This window comes from Mus musculus, chromosome 5 (assembly GCF_000001635.26).
Source record: "Mus musculus strain C57BL/6J chromosome 5, GRCm38.p6 C57BL/6J".
NCBI classification, from domain to species: Eukaryota; Metazoa; Chordata; class Mammalia; order Rodentia; family Muridae; genus Mus; species Mus musculus.
In genome coordinates this window covers 28,240,232-28,257,933 of record NC_000071.6, presented here as the reverse complement: position 1 = coordinate 28,257,933, position 17,702 = coordinate 28,240,232, and the positions used below count along the sequence as shown (strand labels likewise).

Here is a 17,702-nt window from a genome sequence, read left to right as displayed (position 1 = left end):
AGAGAAACAAACGTACTGGCAAGCCACCTAACCCTTGGGAGACAGAAACCCCTGTGGAAAGGAAACTATTCTTCTCTTTGGTAACTAACTCCGCCCAGACCCCACCTGTTCAAGACATGTGATGCCTGTTATTGTTGACACTTTCTTCCCTTCCATGCCCTTAGGTTGCCCTGTGGCCAGTGAGGTGACAGCCCTGTGGTTCCTTCCTCTCTGATCTAGTCTAGCTGGAGCAGCCACATTGGACTCAGAGGCAGAAGCCACTGTGGGAAAGCACTATGTCCCCCAGCCCTGAATTTCCCCTGACCTCTGACCTCTAGAATGCATGTTCATTGTGTTCAGGGCATTTGGTCTTGTTACTGCTGCTTCCTGACCATCACCTCCAATCTTCCTATTATTAACACCCTATATCCCCTTGCCATCACCCCACATCCCCACCATCACCCCACATCCCCCACCATCACCCCGTATCCCCACCATCACCCCACATCCCCTACCATCACCCCACATTCCCACCATCATCCCACATCCCCTACCATCACCCTACATCCCCACTATCACCCCGTATCCCCACCATCACCCCACATCTCCACCATTACCCCACATCCCCACCATCACCCCACATCTCCTACCATCACCACACATCCCCCACCATCACTCCACATCCCCCACCATCACCCACATTCCCCACCATCACCCCACATCCCCACCATCACCCCATATCCTTTACCATCACCTCACATCCCCTACCATCACCCCACATTCCCACCATCACCCCGCATCCTCACCATCACCCCACATCCCTACCATCACCCCACATCCCCACCATCACCTCATATCCCCTACCATTACCCTACATCCCCCACCATCACCCCACACCCCCCACCATCACCCCACATCCCCACAATTACCCCACATCTTCACCATTACCCCACATTCCCCACCATCACCCCACATTCCCCACCATCACCCCACATCCCCACCATAACCCCGCATCCCTCACAGCACCATTCACAGGGTTCATTTGCTACAATGGGTGAATCTTACTGACATATCATCATGAAGGTAACGCCCTGTACACCCCACAGTGTGGGCACATAAATAACATGTGTCACATACAGTCACTTTGCTGCCCTGAAACACAGTGGATTTTGAGCTTACTCCAGCTGGCCTTCCTTCCTTGTTTTTAATCATAGCCTTGTGTAGGTTAAAATGTAGTGCATTCTTTGAGTGGTGTTGTATGGGTGGGTATGCATTTTATGTATCCTGACACTGCTGGCACTCTCCTGTGGACTCTTCACCTGCTATCACTACTCACTATATTGGGCTTACACTTGCCTGTGTTTCTGGATTGTTCTGCCCCCTCAGCCTGATCACTTCCCATTTGGGTGTAGACATCTGATAGTCACAGCCTTTCCTACACTTTTCTGGTGCCTGTGGCCATGTGGTACCTGAACTCACCCAGAGCTCTGACCTATCTTCTCTGTGCCCTGTCCTTGTATGTGGAGAACTTGGCTCTATCCCAGATGTTTCCCTTAGAGCAGTTATGAGAGTTAGAGTGTGCAATGGGTGTGTGTGTGTGTGTGTGTGTGTGTGTGTGTGTGTGTGTGTGTGTTTGGGCCATATGGGTTGTATATGTATGAATGTGTGTGTCTTTGGATCATATGGGTGGTGTGTGTATGTATACATGTCTTTGGGTCATGGTTGTTGTATATATATATATACAACATATATATATATGTATATATATATATATAGATGTATGCATGTAACTATGAGTGTTTTGGGGTCATGCTTGTTGTGGATGTATGTATATATGTGTGTATGTATGTATGTATGTACATGTGTGTTGTTGGGTGTTGCAGTAAATCTCCAACCCAAATAAGCCTGTGCAAGGAAAACACAACTCAATATGAATCCACCTGCATACCTAGATTGGGCAGATCTACCACTACACTACTATATTCCCCACCTATGAGACTCCTTATAACTTGCAGTTTCTCTAGGCCACGTGCTTTTGCTCCATTTTCCTTCCACCTCCTCCTCTTCAGCCCTTCTCTCTCTCCTTCCTTACCACACTCTTCCTCCTCCCCTCTCTCCCTCTCTCTCTAAACCTTTTCAGCTCCACTTTTTCCTTCCACTGCCCAATCCACCAGCCTTAGCTTTTATTTTACAAGTTAAAAACGGGAGAAGGTTCACATGACATCACCTTGATTCTCTCCTTGTCTCAGGAAGTCCCTCTTGGGGAAGCGGAATTAGCATCAAAGTACAAACAGCACCAGAGCAATCCACAACAGTTGGGTCGGGACAGTTCTATGTATGTATATATGTGTCTTTGAGCCCTGTGTGGTGTGTGTGCAAGTGGATTTTTGGGTCATGGTGGTTGTGTATGTGTAGATAATGCATGTATGTGTGCATGTGCATGTGTGTTTTTGGGTCATGGTGGTTGTGTATGCAGGTGCATATGCATACACATGCACATGTGGTGGATCTTATGATGACAATCAACCTGGAACCACTGTTGTATTGGGAAACCCATGTTTATCTTCTTGGGCACAGGCCCCTTCTGATCAATTCCTTCCCAGAGAACCTGATCATGGCCCAGGAAGATGTCTCAGTAGGTAAACATTCAACCTGATCTGCATTTGACCCTAAGAGCTAATGTAAAAGAGCTGGACACAATGGTGTTTTATTTTAAAGATTTATTTATTTATTTTATGTATATGGGCACACTGTAGCTATACAGATGGTTGTGAGCTTTCATATGGTTGTTGGGAATTGAATTTTAGGACCTCTGCTCACTCCCATCAGCCCCACTTGCTCCGCTCCAGTCAACCCCACTCCAACCCAAAGATTTATTTATTATTATAAATAAGTACACTGTAGCTGTCTTCAGAAGAGGGCATCAAATCTCATTATGGGTGGTTGTGAGCCACCATGTGGTTGCTGGGATTTGAACTCAGGACCTTTGGAAGAGCAGTCAGTGCTCTTACCCGCTGAGTCATCTCACCAGCCCCAATGATATGTACTTGTGATCCCTGCCACTCTACAGCAAGATGGAGTAGCAGAAAGGACAAGAGAGACCTTGCTTCTATAAGGAGGAAGACAAGAACAGACTCCTGAAAGCTATCCTCTGGTCTCCACATGCCCGTCTTGGTACATGTCTGTCTGTCTGTCTCTCTCTCTCTCTCAATTTTTTTTTATAATGGCAGAGAAAGAAAGAGAGACAGAGACAGAGAGCCAAGCAAGGATACAAAGCTTGAAGCATGTGTGGACTCCCATTCTTCTTGGCGGGCATGTTGGCTGCTCTGAGGCTGGCCCTGCCTGGATAGCAGAGCCCCACAATCCTTCCTGCATACTTTAAATAGCCCATTCTCAGGCTCTGTGGATTTATTTCCTCGATCTTCTCACCCAGGCTCACAGTGCAGTTGCAGCCCAGCAGGTCATTCCAAGGTGGGTCCTGCTTTCCTGGGGACACCCATGCTGTGTAATCAGCTTGTAGCCAGCAGCTTTCTGTATCTTTCCACCCATCAGCTACTCAAAGAGGACACTCTGCCTCTCATTGCTGACAGACCGCTCAGCCCATCAGTCCTCACCATAATGGACAGCCCAGGCTATTGATTTAGTGACAGCCACTCCTCTGAGACTAGAGCTAATGTTTTCATTACACTGAAAACACTGTAACAAGTTCATTCTGAATTAGGGAACGGGTAGTGTTTGCTGAAGAAGGGTGACATTTTGGAAACCTGAGCTAAGACCTACTCACAAAGACACAGAGGTATGTGTCCTTGTGCCATAGAGCACCGCCCAGTGAGAAGCTTGTGACTCAGAGGCTCTGCCTCCTTTTTTTCCCATTAGGGTTTTTGATTTCGCTGGGGCACTGGCCAGATGACCCTTATGTCCCTGGGTCCCTCTTTTCCTCCTCTTCTTCAGCAGTCAGCATGGAATGCATCTCTGAGGAATGTTCAGCCTTCTCATTTGGCTTCTGGGCAGTTTCCATGGACTTTCTTCACTCCTACGCACCCACATTTGTACTGTTCATAGACTCATTTGACCCTCACCCCCTTGCCTTTTGGTTCTCACATGTGTTACTTTCTATTGTGATAAAACACCATGGCCAGTCTCCTTGCAGAAGGAACAGTTCATGTGGCTTACAGTTCCAGAAGGACAATAGTCTGTCACCATCCTCGCAGGGAAGTAGCAGCAGGCAACTATGGCTGTTGGGGCAGCCAGCTGAGAACTCACACCCTGAACCTCAAGCAGGAATCAGAGAGAGTGCACTGTCATAACATACTTTCTTCTGCAAGGAGGAAGAAACAATAGAGTCTGAGTTGACCAAATTTTCTTTTCCATATGTGAATACTTGGGGCTGGGTATAGGGACTGGGGGCTAGACAAGATTGGCTTCCACTGTAGCTGTGGTGGGTAGACTAGGGGGATCTTCAGTGTTTTCTGGTAGGAGCCAAAGGGAAATTGAGCTGTGTTTAAATAGGCCCAGGTGCTCTCCCACCTTGCTTGTGTCTCTGCCATGACAAAAAGACACCCAGGACCCTTGTTAGAGCTGAAGCATTAGAGCTGTGGTGGGTGTTTGCCCATGAGGAAATCAAACCGCCTCTGCTCTCAAAAAATGTCCATTGCAGGAGCCAGCATGAATTGGCTGACTCACTGCATACTGCCTAGACTGAGTTCTGCAGGTTGCGAACCAGGCTCTTCATTGACATGTACTTTGAACTGACTTTATTGTGGCATCATCCTTCTTCCTGGGCAGGCAGAACAAGTTTCTGAATCTGTTGGAGTAGGTCCCATGCCCTCAGATGGAACTACAGGCGTTCAGTTATAATGATACCCATCAACAGAGGTGGCTGACTCAGAAGACAACAGACAAAGCTGGCCTGCGTGGTTTCTCTATCACTTTATGAGAACTCACATGAACTGTGCCTTTCAGATTCTTTCTACAATTGGACTATTTTTTCTTAGTGTCTTTGAGACAAGTTCTTGCTATGTGCTCCAGGCTAGCCTTGATCTCACTGTGTAGCCCAGGGTGACCTCCAACTCCAGCTTCAGCCTCCTGAGTGCTGGGATTACAAGCGTACGTCACCATTCCTGGGTTGCACCAGACCTTTACTCTGGATATATGGCTCTAGCTAGAGTCTCAGGAGAGGATCTGGCCTTAAGGCCACTTTTGTGGCTATACCTGGAAGAGGTTCTATGTGCCCACCAGCCACCTACTCACATGCTTCATTCAGAAAGGGCTCAGGGAAGATGATAACCAGATTAGGGGGCTCAGCTCACTTTTAAATCTTTGGCCATTACAGAATGGAACACAGACCATGAGCCTCACCTAGGGTGCTGAGCAGTGTCCACTGAGAGCACGCAAGGCCAGTAGCTTCTATGGTTGCATGTGGCCTCCAGCTCCCCATGAGTGTAAGGGTATAGCCTCCCCAGAGCACCTCTAATTATATAATGGTTTCTTTTCACTGACACAGACCTACAGGCCCCATGGGATGGAAAATAACACGAAAGCACCTGCCTGTGTCTTGTGAAACAGCAAAGCAATCCACAGTCTGTTGCTTTGTCTATTCTTGCCTTCTCCGGCTCTCCCGCCCTCCTCAGCCACCCTCCCTTCCTCCCCTATATTGCTTTGTTTTTGTTTGTTTGTTTGTTTTTGAGGCAGGGTCCCGTATGGCCCGCTTTGGGATCACAAGCATGCACCACTATGTCTAGATCCAGACTTTTATTACAGTAATCAAATATTTTACAGAAGAGATTCAGCATGCAGGAAACATGGAGTAGAGTTTCTCAGACTAAGACTTGCTTAAATCAAAAGCATACAGAAGCAAGGTCTGAGTTGTGTTATCTGGCTGGGCTCGGTACATTCCAGCTACCTGAAGGCTGGCTGCAATTGTTCCATTTGATGTTAACACCCAAAGTCTTCCTCATGTGTCTGTCCATATTGCTACCAAAGCAAACATCATTTTCTAAATGGTTCTCTGTGCCCTTAGGCATACAGGGCCATCATCTTGAGCATCAAAAATGAGTGTGGCTTGTGGTAAACAGAAAGACAGTGAAACTAGACAATTTCCTAAAACAAACCTCACACTCCAACACATTCTCACATCTTTCCCCGGAAGCAGGAGGACACAGCATTCTGGCGCTGTGCAGTTGGTCTGTTTTAAAGCAGTATTCAGTAGGATTTTTGTCCTTCCCAGAATCCATCTCTCATCTTTGCCTCTCAGCCAAGGCATCTTAAAGTTATGAAAATGAGTTCTTCCCTTACAGTGGCTCTGATTTTGGACCTGGAAAATATAATTTGGGTTAAAACTCAGTGGGGAGCCCCTCCCTCAGCCGGTTGCCGTGGTGATGGAATGGGGGATGTAAGACCTGCTGCTACTTGCAGGAGCCCCGGGCTCCAGTTTTGTCCACACCAGCTGGTGGAGCCTCATCTTTGCAGACCCCCCACCCCCACCTGCTGCCTCCTGAATCTCTGCCCAGTGCCTGACCCTCACAGAGTGGGATGCTGCTCTCTGACTAGACACGTACTTGCTAGTTGAACCCTGATCTTGTTCAGCTAATGAGCAGTCAAGAGCTTTGGAGACTGGGCCAGACCTTCCCTAGCCCTGAAGGGTGGCCACAGCCTGCCTCTGCCAGGCATCCTGACTGCTTCCATGCAGGAGACAAAGTGAGGCCAGGCCACAGGATGGCTTTGGCCAAGGCATGGGCCTTTGGAGATGGAAGGTATTCCTTTAAAGTGACATGTGAACAGGCTTGGGAGACCCAGAGGCAGTGCTCAGAGTCTAAGACTTGGAGTGAGGGATAACACCCAGTAAATTGCAGGGAGAGCCAAGAGCATTGATTGCCAAGGTGTGGACCAGACAGGCAGTAAGGGCTATGACAAATAACTGGGAATGGTCAGCCTATGTATTTCCTTACTACAGAAGACAGCTTTCCTTTTTATTGTGTGTTGGGGTAAAATTGTGTCCCTCTCCATTCATATGCTAAGACCATAACTATACATGTGGCTGTTTGGGGAGATAGGCCCTTTAAACACAGGGCTAGAGTGAGCAATATCTGTGGGGTGGGCCTTACCCAGATGACTGGCTCCCAATAAAGTAAGCAGGGCACACATAAGAAGAGGATTGGCCATGGAAGAGAAGGATACAGGTGAGACACATTGTTGGCAGGCCACTGAGAAGGGAAGCCCTGGGAAGCATTGCCATGTCTATGACACCTTCATCTCACAGTCAGCCTCCAGAGCTGCAAGAGAGACTTCGGTCCTCATACACCATGGAAGGCTACCAGCTTTGGAAACAAGTAGCATCATACTGAACAATGTGGCTTCAGCACCTGGGGGATGGGCTAACCTGCACCCATGAAGTTGGGAGCCACGGAGGTCTCAGCCATGTCTCCAGAACTCCAGCTTCTCCCTTCTCCCTGTGATGCTCTGCTTTTGTGAAAAGGGAAGCTTCCAGAAGATCTGCAGCAACTCTCTCTCCCCTCCCCGTGGTTACAATGCACTCATCCCCGTAGCAGGAGCTGGCCAGGATGCAGTTACTAATGGAAGAAAATGTATAGCAATGATATGGGGAGGCAGCCAGTACGCTGCCCTGCCCTGAGTGCCCACCTTGCCACCTGTGCACTTGAACTTTGCCTCCCAGTGAGCTCTCAGGTTCACCGACTTCTCAGTCTTGTGCCATGGCTGTCTGTTACCTGGACTAATGCGGCAGCCTATCAGCTGTCATTGTATAGAGCCTGGTCCTTCTTCCTCCATCTTGATCTAAAGGGTCTGGATGACATAGAACTCTCAAGTGTCACTAAAGTCAAAAGACTGTTCTCTCTTGCCTCAGAGAGAAGACACAATTCTTTCTGGCCCAACCTACCCTGCCATCTCAGCACATAGTACACACTCCTTCCTCAGGGATCTAGGCTTCTGTTTAGCTCATCCCTCCATCTTGCCTTGTACTTTCCCATTGTGGTGTTTGTAATGTATGGTTTCTCTGATTCTTCTACTATACTAGTCAACAATGCCTGATTCTAAGGTCTCAGTGACTGGGGCCCTTGCTGGGCCCACTAGGGCCACTGTTGTCACTTGTTCTCGTTCTCATGCAGCTTTTCACTGTGAGGTGACCTGTATGACTGCTTAGATAGTGACTGGAGCCCTTTCAGAGGGCCATGGTGAAGCTTAGAGGGATTTGGGGGCTCTTGAACTCCACATTTTATACAGCTCTATTCTGTCAGGTACATCAAGCAAGTCCAGTCCTGGACTCAGAACTTCTAAAACAGATCCCTCAATACCCCTGGGTGGCAGAGGCTGAGTCTATGCAGTACCCGTTTTCTGACCTGTGCCATCTACCCTATTCTCTTGGCGTGTAATTCCTCCTTTCAAAAAGATAGCAGAGCCCTGCTAGCTGCAAGCCTTCCTCACTCTGAGTTGCAGAGCCCTGAGTGTGCATGTTCTGAACTGTGATCCTTAAACCACCGAGAGGCAGTTTCAGCCTAAGTGAGGGTGCTCAGGTGTCTGGTGACATAGAGATTGACCCCAGGCTTGATCATCCATCTTTTAAATGGTCTGCAAAGGAATGGAGTCTCCAGTACACCTGCCTGTTGAAATATTACATAACAATTTAAAAGTAATCGGTCATGCAGAAGTTAGAAGCCACCCCAACCCATGTCCTCCTTGTCCTAGAGGGCTGTAGAAAGTTCTGTGGGTCCCATTCCCGGATGGGCCAGATGTCACTGGGCACAAGGGTTGTCCTTTGGATGCTTCTCACCATATGGCTTCCCCTCTGAGATTGAGCTCACTGATACCCCAGGCAGACGTGTGTTCCTGCTGGCAGGGCTGTGGCTTGTGCTCAGTAACTTCTTTGTATCTCAAAGATAGCCAGTGTCGAGCATCAGACTATTTTGCCCCCCAAAGATACAGCACCAAAGAGCACACAGCCCCTGAGTGCCATTGCCCACCTATTCTTATTGTGCCGATTCTCCTGCCATGTCCAGTGCTCCTGCTTTGGAAGTTCTGAGTCCAGGACTGGACTTGCTTGATGTACCTGGCAAAATGGTGCTGTACAAAATGTGGAGTCCACGCTGGCACTGGAAAGTGATGCAAAGGGTCTGTTCTGGTGCCTCTCTGGAGAAGGCCCATCACCTTAGTAACAAACAGGGTCTGCTCTGGTGCCTGTCTGGAGATGACCCATCACCTTAGTACCAGGGATCACTTGAATTTTCTGTCCCCATTTTCAAATTCTTCTCTGAGAAAGAGGAAGGCAGGGAGCAAGGAGGAAGTACAGCAGGGAAGGAATTGGGAGACACAGCTGGGAGAGTGGCTTGCCCTCTGGCAGGCAATGTGACCCACCAGTGTTCCCATGAGGCTCCACTCCTGCTGTCTGCTCTAATAAACTCGAAACTCCAGTGACTTACATGAAGATTTCAGATTAACATTTAAATTAATGCTGGACTTGAAATATGGAGCCCAGGTCGCTGATGTGACTCTCCTTTAACATGTTCTGTGACCTGGGGCAGAAATTTAAAATGATCTTTTCTCAAAGAGCTCTTTCTCCTTGGGGAGGCCAGGGATGGCATGGCAGTGCTGGAAGTGCCCCTCCAACCTGTCCTGTCCCTTCCAGAGGCTAATGATGTCTTCTTGGCTCTGAGAAGCTCCCCCATTCATGGCTGTGGGTCCTCCCCTAGGGGCTGTAACCGTCTGGGTAGCTTCTCAATGACCCTGCCCCAGACTGACTGAGCCTCTGGGCTTCTGATGAGGCCGAAATGCAGAAACAATCCTGAGATCCTAAGACCCTAGATGGGGTTGTTAGTATGATATGCATAGGAATAGCTCCCAGGAAGTCTCTGGGAAGGAGAAAGGAAGGCAGGATGAGTTGAAAAAGAAATGTGCCCAGTGGCAGCTCTGCACTCCACAAAGGACACCACAGTTGTCTCGCCTCACCAACTATAGTCCACCCCAGGCAGGATGACCTTGACCTGAGCTTGCTGGCTGGATAGGTTCTAGACGTAGTCCTTTCCAGGAGGGACATTGAAGTACAAAGCCATCCTTCATCTCATGGTTCTTTCAACACCCTGCTTTCCCATGCTCATTCATCCCCCTCCACAATGCCTTCCCCTCAGCTATTCAGGATGAGGGTTGTAGAGGCACTGGCCTCAGTGTTCCTCACCAAACATCTTATTGTGTCCTGCTCTTGACTGGCCAAGACCAGCTCCAGCCAACATCCTCACTCTAGACATAGGACAAGAAAGGACAAGGGTGAGCTGGCCCTATTGGAAGGTTCCAGAACAAGCAGCTTTGGAGCCAACATGCACCAATGGAATGGGAGGGATGCTTGCTTTTCATGACCTGATGATAACCCAGAGCAGCTTCTCAGCCTCAGAGATCATGATGGCATAGTGCCAATGGAATCATGGCTGACTGCACCATGACTAAGGCCAAGCAAATCTTCCATCCATATGGAGCATGGTCAAGGAGAAACCACAGCTGTTCTACTGGAGGCCTTAAGCATGCACTGGATTTACCATCCAGTAACAGTTTCACATCCAAGTGCTAACTAGGTCCAACTCTGCTTAGCTTCTGAGAACAGATAAGATTGGGTGGTATGGCTATACACTGGTCCAGTGATGTAATAATGACTGGCAATAACTCTTTCTGTCCTGGCTGTCATGATCAGGCTCAGGATCATAGCTGGGTGATGCTAATGCCTTAGTTCCAAATCCGTAGCTGAGGCTAGCTCAGAGCTGCTGAGCTAGATGTACCAGGGAAGTGGCTCTGTCAGGCCCACAGAGAGGGAAGCTCCAGCATTAGCAGTGGGGCAGTGGCAATGCCACTGTAGAACCAGAGCAACATCTACCTAGCAAATGCCTGGAAAGAAATAAACACACTGCCCCTAGCCATAGCCCAGCCTGTGCCACCAGTTGCTGCATTCTGGTGCAAAGTCAGAAGAGCACCGAGGTCAGATTCCAGTGGTAAAGGCTGGCTCTGGGCGTGTGAGGTTACACTGTTCTAGCAAAGATGATCTAGGGAAGAGAGTCAGGTTGGAAAGGGACAGCTCTGGGTTACTCGCCAGCCTGATGAGCCATGTAGACTGACATGCAACTATGTCTGCACAAATTGTTTGGCACCTGGACTTTCCCTGTTGAACTTCAGTGTCCCCCAAGCTGCCACCCCTGTGCTGGCCTTTTGTCCACAGATAGGTAGAGACAAGGAATCCAGAGTCAACTTTAAGTACAGCTGAAGAGGTTGGTGTGGAGGCATCAAAGGCTTTATTATAGGAACAGCTCCATTTCTCAAGCTGGACGGTGAGCACCTGAGAGGAAGATATTTAGGCAGATCTACAGATCACAGAGATAGACCCTAAATTATGTTTCAGAGTTCACGGAGATGGACTTTTAAGAGCAGGGGGCAACTTTGGCCAACACGTTCTGGTGGTACAGGTGGCTACTTAGGCCAAAGCAAAGCCAGGAGAGGGGGTCTGGGATATCTGATGAGCTGGCACCACCAAAACAGCTTCCCTCAGTTACAACAGTGCTGTCTACGTGCAAAGGAAAGCATGGTTTGAAAGGCCAGAATACAGGGGCTGGAAAGATGGCTCGGTGGTTAAATGCACTTGCTACTCTGGCGTGGACCCGGGTTTGATTCCAGCTATTATAGGGAAAGTCTGTTTCCTAAATGCAGACCTTGGAGGGAAAAATCTTTTTTTCTTCACCTTAGTAAGGATTTCATTTGTCAATTGAAACCTACAGAACACAATGGTAGGAGCTACAGAGGACCTAGGTGTAGTTCGCAAAACCTAGCATCTTATCCAGTACAATGCCCTATTCTGGCATCCATGCCCACCAGGCATGTACATGGTACACAGACAACTACTAATATACATAAACACAAACAAATGCTTTTGTCTTCAGAAATTAAAAGAAAACACCACTGTAAATAACCCAGGTTTTTGTCCTTTTGTCTTTGGACACTGCAGAGCAGGGATCCTTGTCTCTGAGTCAGAGTCCATACACATCTGTGGTTGCAGGAGCTCTGTGCCGGGGGGGGGGGGGGGGAGTGAAGCCGCATTACCTCCACCCACCCTACTCCTCTCCCCTGACCACACCATCTGTCTCGTTTAGCATGCAGGGCCCTGATGGACGAGGTGGAGTATGACATCACCAAGGCTCGACAGAAGAAAACCAAGGTGGGCTCCTACCGAATCCGGCCTGACGGGACACAGGAGAGGAAAAAGGTAGCGGAAAAGGAATTATGTGCCAGTGTATAATTGCGGATATGGGCAATTACCAGCCATTTATCCAAACAGCGGTTGGTCTTAATCTTCTAACCTTGCTCTTGTTCAGGGTGTCAGCTCTAAATTGCTTCTGAGTCCTAGGGGACCCAAAGTAATCTTTAAGCTTGAAATTGAAGTATCTCTCTCAGCACCTAAATTTTGTGTTTTGTCAAGTTGGAAGACATTTCGGCCCCGTTGTTCATCAGAATAAAAAAATAGTGAGCTTGTGGTTCCTGGGCAAGACCAGCAGGGAGCCCAGGGAGGTGATAGGGCAGATGCTCAAAGCTGTGCAGAGCTCCTCTTGGGCACTCCACCCCTCCTCCTTCTCGATTCTACAGATTTCCAGTGTGGAGCACAAGCAGAGTATAAGCTCTTCACAGGATAGACAGGCCTGGGGCTAGGGAGGAGTCTCCTTCAAAGGTAGTCAGAGGGGACTTGCCCCAAGAGTCCACAGTGGCAGTTGCTACAAGGAAAGATGGGCTCAGTCTGCAGGCAGGAGGGCTGGCCAGCTGGAGGAAGTCAGACATTTTAGGAGACACCGTTCCTTCTAAGCACAGATAGTGAACACTGAAACTGTTCCCCATGGTGTCCAGAGACAAAGCTGAACAGCCACAGGAATTGGATTCTTGCAGTCTTGTCTTGTGTTAAAGCAAACATGGAAATAATTGGTCTGCACATCATCTCTTTTGTGACATAGTATTCCCATGCATTGAGGGAAGAGGAAGAGCCCAGGCCTGTATGGAGATGGAGGTAGTCTGTGTGTGTGTGTGTGTGTGTGTGTGTGTGTGTGTGTGTGTGTGTGTGTTCACATCTGGCAGTATGCTTTAAAAGAGTAATTTTCATGGAGTAATTGGGGTGACAGGGAAAGTAGAGGAAGCAAATACTATCCCATGCAAGGGCACAGGAAGGATCCAGAGGAAGGAAGGAAGTGGGTAGATGTTTGCTGGGAGCCACAGTATGCCAGTTGTTAAGCAAGTTCTAATCCTGGAAATGACCTTGCAGAAGAAATAAGACCCTGCGTTACTGACCATTGTGGAAGAGACAGGCACACAGCTGCTTAGGAAATTGGATGAACAAACTTGAGCCTCTTCCTTCTCACCCTCCTACAACATCCTGCAGTGATATCACTAAGGGCTGTCCATTTATGAATTCTGCACCTTCCTGGGGTCCATTCCTTAAAATTCTCCTGCCTGACCCACCTTGGCAAGCTTAATCCAAAGAGTTTTTCTGATTTGCCAGGACACAAAGTAACTTCAAAGAGTCTACTCTGCCACATGGATCATGGAACATTAGACAGGAGCCCAAGATCAAGGTGATAGCAGTGGCTCAGGGACTGTCCTTGGCTCCTCCCTGCATGGCACATCTTGTACACTCATGGGTTGCAGTTCTATTGCTGGGAGAACTGGCTTCGGGGGATCTGATGGTCAGTTTTCTGCCTCTGGCTGCCTCACAGTGGAGTGATCTCCATAGCACCAATCTTAGAGGAATTCCACTAGCTTCAGAGGAAACGGACTGGATGGTTTCACATCTTTTCCACTTAGTGAGCTCTTCTCTCCGTGACTCAGTCCCTCAGGGGTTTGCTTCAATCCTAAGTTACTCGGTCAAACCCTAACCACAGGAGTTTGCACAGTCTACCACAGAGGAGCCAGCAGCTCAGGTCGTGCCTAGACATCTTGGACCAGGTCCAGGCCACATAGCCTTGCCAGTGGTGGAGATATACCGGCATCCCTCTGTCCTTCCTGAAGCTTAGCATGGGACTCAGAAAACAAAATAGGACATTTGGTTACACTGCTGGAGACTGGCTTTCTCACACACCTCTCTCACAAACCGTTTTTGCTCACACATCCCTTCTCTTGCACAAATTCCACCTCTCAAGTTGCTCCCTTGCATCCATCTGTCCTGCACCCTCAATCCTTCACCTCTCTGGCACAAACCTTTCTCCCACGCTACCTCTTTGGTTACTGGCATTATTTGTGGCCATCAGAGAAACCTACCCACTCTAACACTCTCCTGACTATCCAGTTAGTAATGAAGCTCCAGCAGGCAGCTGGACAGCCTGGGTAAGTTCCTTGAGCCATCAGGAACCAAGGGCCACAGCCAACCACAGGAATCGGAATCCCCCATGTCTCTCCCCCTCTGCTGTCCCCTTAGCCTTTGATTTGGCCTTCCCACCTTGTACCTCTCTGGGTCATGGATGGCTGCTCTTAGCCCCTGTCCTGTCCTTTCTTCCTGGGTACCATATACCACATGCTCCTGAGTAGAAGCTGCCATAGGCAAGGGGAAGACATTGGCTAGAGCCATCACATCTCTAATAGATTCCTTTCCTGTTATGTACGGTGCAACACCAAGATTCCCCAGGCATATACTATACTTAGGATCCTGCCTGCTAACAAAGGGAGGGTGATAGGTCATTGACCCAGCCAGCCAGGATGTGAAGGGGAAGTTCAGTTCATCAGGAACTTTAGCCAATAAGGGTGGGAACACTGCCAAAGGGTTGTCCTTATGGCACCTAGTAAGACTTTGGTGTTCCAGAGGCTTTCCAGTGGCGATCAGACCCAATGAGATACTGGGATGCTTCAGGGCCTTTATCTAGACTGTTACCCCTTCCCCACCAATTGGACACTTTCTCTCAGGAAGAGACCTTACTCAAGAAGTGTACCACCTGGTAACTTGAGTGTCCTCAGAGAGGAGGCTCAAAGCCAGACTCTTTCCCTACAGATTATCACCTTCTTACTAAGCAAGCAGGCAGGATGGAGTTACAAGTTTCATTTTAGTGTCCTTTGACATCATCTCCCAGTCAGCAGGGTGGTTTTGGCCAATTTTACAGATATTTGTGAAGGAGTGGATAAGAGACACTTGTTCAGTTACAGGTATTGTGCACTGCCTCAGATCTCACTCACAGACTACCTGGCTTGGTCTAAAATACTCTTCCAATTCAAGGGACTCTCTTCCATTTGCCTTGTTTTTCATGTAGACAACATCTCATATAGCCAAAGGGAGCATCGCCACACCCACTCACTTTTGTTTTTATCAAGAAATGAGCTGATTTCAGAGAACTGTTTCTCAGCTCTGGAAGCTGGGGACAGGTGAGAGATCATATCTCTGAGCCACTTCCTTGGGGGGAATCTTAAAACATCTCCCATTGCATTAGCCATGTAAAGCCATGTACTTTAGAAGTCAGTCACCTCGCAGGTATGGTGTCAGGCATGATGTCTTCAGGTGGGGCCAGGGGCATGGGCCATGCTTAGTCACTGAACACAGGTTGTAATTCTCTATACTAGTTGTCTATAAGGCTGGAAATTGTGTAGTATGATTTAGTCTGGAGGGTTCCTCTGCCCAGAGAAAATCAAGTCACATATTATCTGTAAGAAGGTATTTGAACAGACAAGTGCCACCAGCCAGGGCTAGTACTATAGGGACCAGCATTTTGCCAAGTCCAGACACTCATGTCTTTGGTTCCTTTTTTATTTTTAACTGTTAGCTTGGAGTTAAGCAACCCGCTTGAATGGTTCCTTTTACAAACAGATTGGTTCAGGAAGCATTAGTTAGTGACTTGGATTAAAACAACAACAACAACAACAACAACAACAACATTTATTTGATTTCTTGAGCAGCAAGACAAACCACAGTATCATTTGCTGCTGTGAGCCACTGTGTCATGTTATGTACTCTGCAACACCAGGGTCCTCAGGCATCCTGGAGCTGTGCAGGTCCAGCATATACTACTGTACTTGAGGTCCTGCCTACTAACAAAAGGAGGGTGTTAGGTCATTGTCCCAGCTAGCCAGGAGGCAAAAGTCCATCAGGAACTTTAACAGATGCTAGTGACCCTTAAAATCAGATTAATGGAGTATTTATACGAAAACATAAATGACAGAAGTTATAGTGTAGAGGAGAACTCTAAGCTATGGTATTTTATATAAAGCATTAACATAAGAAGTAGGAGTAGCCTGAGGACACTTCGTTTGAGAAGACTCAACAGTGCCACTCGTTGCTCATTCACAGATGCCTGTCCAGAAAATACCAAGTTTCTCCAGTGCGTAGGCTCTGGCAGCCATGGCTTGGGGTTTAAAGGCCTGTGATATATTTTTATACAGACAGAACCTAGACTGGGCACCCACACACAAGGCCAAGCTCCAGTGGCTGTATCCTTGGTGATGGACTCACAGTCTCCATGAATTGATGTCTAGACTAGGAATTGTAGATCATATAAAGAATTTCTACCAGCCACTGAAATCTAAACTCCAGCTCCCAGTATGAATGCCATGCTGCAGAAGGCCATGGCAGACTCTGGAGGGTCCTTAGGATAGCCTAGCAAGGGAAAAGACAGTTTAATGGACACCAGTGTTATAGAAAAATAAACAGCATCTCATTATGCCCCTTTTTATAATTGTGGAAAGTCACAGCCCACTTCCCACCTCCAGACCCTTCTACCTCAGCCAAGAAGGCCTCACTCCCACACTTAGACAAACTAGCACACATGGGTGTGGAACCTGCTATGATCCACTCAGAAATACCCAGACTCAAGCCAAGGCTGGGTGCTGGCCTTTCCCAAGTACAGAGTGAAGATAGAAGCTAGTGCTTGCTCTGTGTCACATCCCCTGCAAGCGTGCCACTCAGGGGATACAGAAGCCAGTGGAACATGGGTTGTCCTAGTTCTATAAGGAGTCCTATGAAGAAAACAGAGGGTGGGACCTTCCTTCAGGATACCTCTTTCCTTTCCATGACATCTCAGCTACCTACCACGGCATGAGCAAGACTCTTTGTGGCCAGGGACAATAAGATCATCCCTTTCTCCAACTCTGAGCCTCCGGGTCACCTCACAGAGGACAAACACCAGTGGATGGATAGATAGATAGATAGATAGATAGATAGATAGATAGATAGATAGATAGATGAGTGTGGATGGATGGATGAAGGGATGGATGAAGGGGTGGATGGGTAGGTGATAGATAGATAGATAGATAGATAGATAGATAGATAGATAGATAGATGAATGGATAGATGGATGAATAGATAGGATGACTAGATGAAAGGATGAATGGATTGATGGATGGATAGGTAGATATATGGATTGATAGATGGATGAATGGGTAGATGGATGGATGGATGGATGGATGGATGGATAGATTTATGGGTAGATAGATGGGTTAATGGATGAATACCCCTGGTCTCCAAGACTGCATAACTTGGGCTGTACACATATTTTAAAAATAAATTATTTGGCAATATTTCACTGGATTTTATTGTAAAGCTTCTTTCCTTGGTGTGGCTTATACATAGAAACCATTTTTAAAAATTTTTAAATTTGTTTGCTCTTTTAGTGAGAACAAGAAAGAGTGTACACAGCATATATGTCCAGGTCAAAGGACAACTTATAGGATCCAGTTTTTTATTTCTGTCATGTATATCCCAAGGAGCAAACTCAAATCTCAGC

General features: G+C 47.8%; 1 protein-coding gene across 1 annotated transcript in view; it reads left to right on the top strand.

The window, feature by feature from the left end:
* Positions 1 to 12,145: 12,145 nt before the first annotated feature.
* The window catches only part of Cnpy1 (canopy FGF signaling regulator 1), a 44,970-nt gene continuing 39,413 nt past the window's right edge, over positions 12,146 to 17,702 (top strand). Inside the window, exon 1 of the mRNA NM_001310512.1 lies at positions 12,146 to 12,226. The gene's annotated coding sequence lies outside the window, so the exon portion shown is untranslated. The remainder of the gene's footprint in view (positions 12,227 to 17,702) is intronic.